General features: G+C 45.7%; 1 long non-coding RNA gene across 1 annotated transcript in view; it reads left to right on the plus strand.

Annotated features, from left to right (window-relative positions):
* Positions 1–724, plus strand: part of LOC116857814 — a 70103-nt gene extending 69379 nt beyond the window's left edge. The window contains exon 3 of the long non-coding RNA XR_004380809.1: positions 387–724. This is a non-coding gene — a long non-coding RNA (uncharacterized LOC116857814). The remainder of the gene's footprint in view (positions 1–386) is intronic.
* Positions 725–6000: the final 5276 nt, after the last annotated feature.

Consider the following 6000-nt stretch of genomic DNA (forward strand, 5'->3'; position numbering starts at 1 on the left):
GACAGAGATAGAGAGGGGGAGAGAACACAAGCAGGGGGAGTGGCAGGCAGAGGGGGAAGCAAGCTCCCACTTGAGCAGAGAGCCCAATGTGAGGGCCAATCCCAGGACCCTGGGATCATGACCTGAGTCAAAAGCAGATGCTTAACCGACTGAGTCAACAAAGGCACCAGTGTTTTAAGAGCAATAAGAGAAGGGAACCCAGAAAACTGTGGGATGTCCAACTCAGCAACTGATGAGGTTATGTGTTTGAGTCAGGGAAGACTTCTTGATGGAGGTGATGTCTGTGCTGGACTAGAGTTTGCAGTGGGGAAGGGCATTCCAGGTAGAGGAGGCAACCTGATCAAAGGCACTGTATATGACATCTGTTTGGTTTTTTGTCCACCCAGGTGCCATTTTCCTTTTCTTGATAACCCCTTGGCAACTTCCCCTCCTCTATTGAGAGCAGTCTTGTTGGAGCTGTCAGTCAAGGGACCCTGAGATCCAAGCCCAGGGCAGCTGAGCCAAACTAGGCCCATGGAATTCTCTCACCCAGAAATCTGACTCTTTAGCCTAGTTATTGCAACGAAGGAAAGTGGTCATTGCAGAGCCCTAAAAATAAAGTTCATAGTTTCTACCTGGATCCCAGACTTACTCTGGTTCTCAGCTTTTTCATGCTTGATTCTTTTTAGTTTTTCCTTCAGTTCTGTAAACTATCTCATACCCTCACAATAAAATGTTTTGCTTGTTATCCAGAATCAGTGTCTGTTACTTACAACTGAAAATCCCTAACTGGGGGCGCCTGGGTGGCTCAGTGGGTTAAAGCCTCTGCCTTTGGCTCAGGTCATGATCCCAGGGTCCTGGGATTGAGCCCCGCATTGGGCTTTCTGCTCACCAGGGAGCCTGCTTCCTCCTCTCTCTCTCTGCCTGCCTCTCTGCCTACTTGTGATCTCTGTCTGTCAAATAAAAAAAAAAAAAATCCCTAACTGATATAGGGAAAAAATATCAGTGGTGGAAGTTATTAGTAGAAGGTTAGGAAGTCTACTTTTTATCTGCCAGAACTCCTGGCAGATAAAAGATAAGGAAAATTTCCAAATCCTTCAGAGGTGGGGAAGAGGAAAGAAAGAAAGAAAGAGAGGGAGGGAGGGAAGATAATACAAAGAAAGAAAAGGAAAAGAAGAGAAAGAAAGAAGAGAAAGAAATGAAGGGAGGAAGAGAAGGAAGGAGGGAGGAAGGAAGGGAGGGAAGGAAGGAAGGTAGGAAGGAAGGGAAGGAAGAAAAAAGGAAGAAAGAAAGAGAGCGAGAGAGAGAGAGAAAGAGAGAAAGAGAAAGAGAAGGGAAGACAAGCAGATTTCTCTCTCATGCCACAGGTATCTTCTCAGGTAGTGTGATGGGAACGCACATTCCTGAGGATGGCTAGGTTTGCAGGGAGGACCCCATCGACATCATTTAAACTTCTGCCACTGGCTAGCCTCTGTCTCTCCTTCCCTGGAGTAGCTATTACACAGGAGGTGCAGGAGAAAAGGAACAGTTTGCTGCTGTTTCATACAGAACCCAGCTGGAATCTGCCAGAAACTGCTCTGCATCCTGAGATGGTTTACCTGGTTGGCCCTCAGGGCAAAAATGTGGATGACAAAGAGCCAGGGATGTCAGATTTTGAGGTTGCTGCTCGCTGGGTTTCTTAGCTTCTAGCCGACAAGGCCAAGGTCTATCCTGAAGTGGAAACAATTAAAAGCGCTGGCTTTTTCATTGTATTGTAATTACTGCAACAACTCTGGTACAAATTATGACTCACTGTTCTAGGTGGTTAGCATCGGGACTTCCACCAAGCAAACCCTTTGTAGGTCGCAGAATGGTATCGCTCGGTGCCCTCAGAAGGCTCATAAGAAAGAGGCTTTGCTCAAGGCAGGAGTGGGGGGAGGGGTCTACTCTTCATAGATGAGTCATTTCACTGAAAATACTTGGGCTCTGACACCCCCTGGAATATTATTTGCAGTTGTAAGTCTTTATTGTTGTTTTCATTATTGTATATATTGCTATTATCAGAATTTATCTGCAAAATGATCATGGGAGTTTAGTCTGTAGGGAAGTACCTTATGAATTTATGTGAATTCTTCTTACTTAAATTACATTTTTACCTTTTTTACCATTTCTTTGGTCAATGGAGATTTCCTTAGGCAGGTATATAGAATGTAGGGTCTAAGAGAAGGCAATCAATCATAAATTTTGTAGCAGTTCCAGGAGGGTCAGGATTTTATCTCTTCTGATAAGTATTGGTTCAAATACTCTGAGGTTTCCTCTAGCAGCAGTCACAAATTTTGCCAGTGACAAAATCCAGGCTTGAACTGGCTTCAACACAATGGAGAATTTCCTCTCTCTGGCCATTGGAAACTCAGATGCTGATTTGGCTTTGACTTTATTTGAAGTTGAAGTTTCTCTCTTCTTGATCTAACCCTTTCCTTTGTCAGACTTATTCCCAGGTTCTGCCTCATATTGCCAGAAACGCCAGGTTTATCCCGTCATCAGGCCAAACCCATCAGAGAAGAGCAAAGATTTTGACACAGAATTTCTTTTCAAATCCCTGAAATTCACTATATGGAACCAACTTTGGTCACACGCACACTCCTGGATGAATCTTTGTGGCCAGAGAGGGCCACGATCCCGTTGGTTTAAGCATAAGGTGTGGGTGGAATCCCATAGCTCTTGGGGCTGAGAATCAGGGAAGATGGACCACCCTAAACAAACCTTACCTCCCCAAAAATAATCCCAATAAATCAGTGCCTTTGAAGGAGGAGAGGGGAAGAGTTGCTGGAGAAGAAAACTGCACCTGTCCATCACAGCTCTGTAGTGTGGGCACCTATAAATGGAGTCTGAAGACCCCAAGGATGGCAAGGGGCATGGGACCTCTGTCCCGAAGGGTTGTCCTCATTTCCTTCAGTTAACTCCCCAAATTCCTAAGTTCTTCTCAACCCAGAAATTCGTGGAGAGCAGCCATAGTCAGAACCCCCTTGGGGAAGGGGACGTGGCTGGTGAGGGAAAATGAAGTAATGCATAATCAGAAGGTTTTCCCTGAAAGATAAGATCTTCCAACTACTTGCAAATCTCCCCAGAGCATCCAAAACAGAATTTAAATATTTATTTTCTCTGAAGAGGTTTTGAGAGAATTATGCAATCTAACGATTTAAATAGGCTCCTGAAAACAACTAACTTGACTCCTGTTGACCAAAGACCTCTTCCAAGCCAGACTCAGCTCTAGATGCTTGGTTAATTATTTCCCACAGCAGCCCTTTGGGGAAAATATCATCATCTCTTTTACGACCCAGATGAAGAAACTGGAGGTCAGAGAACTTCAGCAAGTTTCTGGGCCCAGCCAGGGTATAAGCCCACCGTGTCTGACCTCTGAGCCCCAGGCATTGCCCAATCCTCTGTGAGATAAGACATGATCGAGGAAATCCATCTCCCTTCCCTACGAGAGCAACAGGGATGAGAAAATCTCTCTGTGCTGTTAGGATGCATTTTTATACTTTTTGTAGTTAGGAAAGGGAGAATAGTCCTGAGCAATTCTGGAGCATCAGCTGGATTTGGGCCACTGGGAGTGGAGGGGAAACTGCTTTGTAGTAGACTCTTACTGGTGAGTTTTGAGTGGAGGAGAATATGATTTCCCAGGCCTCTTTATCAGATTCGGTTCCTGCCCCAGGTCGTGCACAGACAGCAATCAGTGCCCACAAGAGCACTGGAGGTCAGCACAAGCAGACCCCACAGGACTCTCCACCTGCCTAGCAGCTACTCCCAAGCACTAATGAAATGATGCATCAAAAAGCTGGCCTGACTCATTCCTGGAGTCTGTCCACACCAGCTTCTGCCACCCCCGCTCCACAGAGACCACACTTACTAAGATCACTGAAAATCCTCTTGCTCCTAAACCCACGCGGAAATTCTTCTCTGTGACTCTTTCTGGTCTCCGTGGTGCTTGATCCAATGGGCTGCTTCTATGCTCTATATCTTCTCCAGCAAAGCAATAGCATCACTGCTGGGCTGTTTTCTCTTCCAGGTCGTTTCTAAAACATTTCTTAGAACTGGCGGGAGATCCTCAGTATTCCATCCGGGGTTGGCAACCGTGTTAATGGCAGATCAAGACCCTGAGCAGTTCCAGCTGTCTCCACTCAAGAGGTTCAAATCTCAGATCTTGAGAGTCTTGAAAATGACCTGACTTTTGCATAAAGGACATCCAACAAGAGCACTAGACACACAAATCGAGGCTCCTCTGCCCATGGCAAGCCTGCTATAGAAACACGTTCACAACATATTTTGAACTTTAATGTACAGATTTTTATCATCAATTTAAGGTAAGCATAGTACGTCTTTCCTCAGTTAAATAAAATTTAATAAGGATGTAGTTAAACAGGCGCTGGAAGGCTGAAAATACACGAAAGGGAATACTAAAGTGTCACAGAAATCGTGGCTATAGAAAGTAGCTAAGGGAACAGAAGGAAGAAGTTGGGTGATTGAAAATCTAGAAGCTTGGAGAAGGGGATAGACACAGAGCTAAAGCCTAGGTCACTGTGGAGGGGCCATCTGGTACAGGGATATCTGAGTGTGTTCTGGTTGTGCAGGAAACACTGGGGCAACTGGGACCAATAGCTCCTGCTAAGATGAAGGCCATAGACTAGAAACAATATAAACAAGACACAAAGCAGGAATGAGCAAGTCCCTTCTCTCCGCCCCCTTGGCCCCCCACCCAGTCTCCTTGTTCTGCTCCCATGAGCACCTAAAAGGATCACTGGTCAAAGTGCAATAGTTCTGCTGAATCCTAGCCCTGGCATTACAAAACAGAGCATGGCAGGATGGATTGCAACGATGAGACAAGAGCTTAATAAACACACACCTCTGACCCATTCACTTTTACTACTATCTTTGAACTTTCTGCAAGGAGCATGATTTGCCCAGAATTTCTATTCCACAATCCTACCCAGTCATTATCCCTAATTACAAAAAATCCAAGTCTCTATTTCCTTCATGAGATCCAGTTTAAAACATCAATTTCATGGTTTCTGTTTATTTCTCAAGGATTTTCCTTCCCTTCCTCTGGGACCTTCAGTTTGCTTATGCACCTGCATTGCAGGGATGACAGAAAGTTCTCTTACAGGTGAAGAAGGTACATGACTTGAAAGAAAATGGATCAGCTAGCTTGGAGTCAAGTATTTCCCAGCAGAGCCCAGCCACTGATTTCTTGCTGGTCTGCTGTCAGGTGCTGGTGATGCCACCTGTCCTGACAGGTGACTCTCTTGGCCTGGATAGTACCTGGGGTGCTGCTTACACGTGGGACCTGAGGGATGACACATTCTAGCCTGACAGTGTCAGGGCACCATTGCTTAGTGCTGCTTCTTTTCCCTCAACCTTGGAGAACGTCTCCAGGGATCCCACTGTGCTCTTCCTTCCAACATTGGAAGCTTGTGAGTTATGGCTATCTGGCCTATGCTACTCTGTCATCCCATACCAGTTTCAGGCATTTTACTCTTAAGCTCATTTGTTATCCTTCCCTGCTACCCTCTGTTACCACAAGGGGTGGACCGTACAGACTGGATTTTATCCAGAATCAGCAAATGGGAGGATTGGCAGGGGATTGGAGGTTGTGGCTGGCATGGCTGGCAGCCATTGGTGTTCTCTGTGGCTCTAGCTCCCACTGGATTGATATTTCACTGTCCTTGGCCCCTGCCTCCAATTGACACCACCTCCACCCTTTGTCTTCCATTCTAGAGCTAGTATTCATTCCTACTTTGCTAACTTCTGGGTGGTCTCATCATTCTGTTTGACTCTTGGCTCCTTCATCACCTGTATAACTGATTCCTTGCCCCAAATTCCTTCTGTGACAAAACTTAAGTGGCTTCTGTTTTTCTGTTTCTAGAGCCTAGGTGGGCTAGCTCAATGGGAATCTTAGGAACCCCCTTCACACCTGCCTTGGCTCTATGAAAAGTGCAGAGATGATCTTTGCCCACTATCACTCAATATGTTGCCTTGCCAGGG

Source organism: Lontra canadensis, unplaced genomic scaffold, assembly GCF_010015895.1.
Source record: "Lontra canadensis isolate GAN:19392208 unplaced genomic scaffold, GSC_riverotter_1.0 scaffold3, whole genome shotgun sequence".
Lineage (NCBI taxonomy): Eukaryota > Metazoa > Chordata > Mammalia > Carnivora > Mustelidae > Lontra > Lontra canadensis.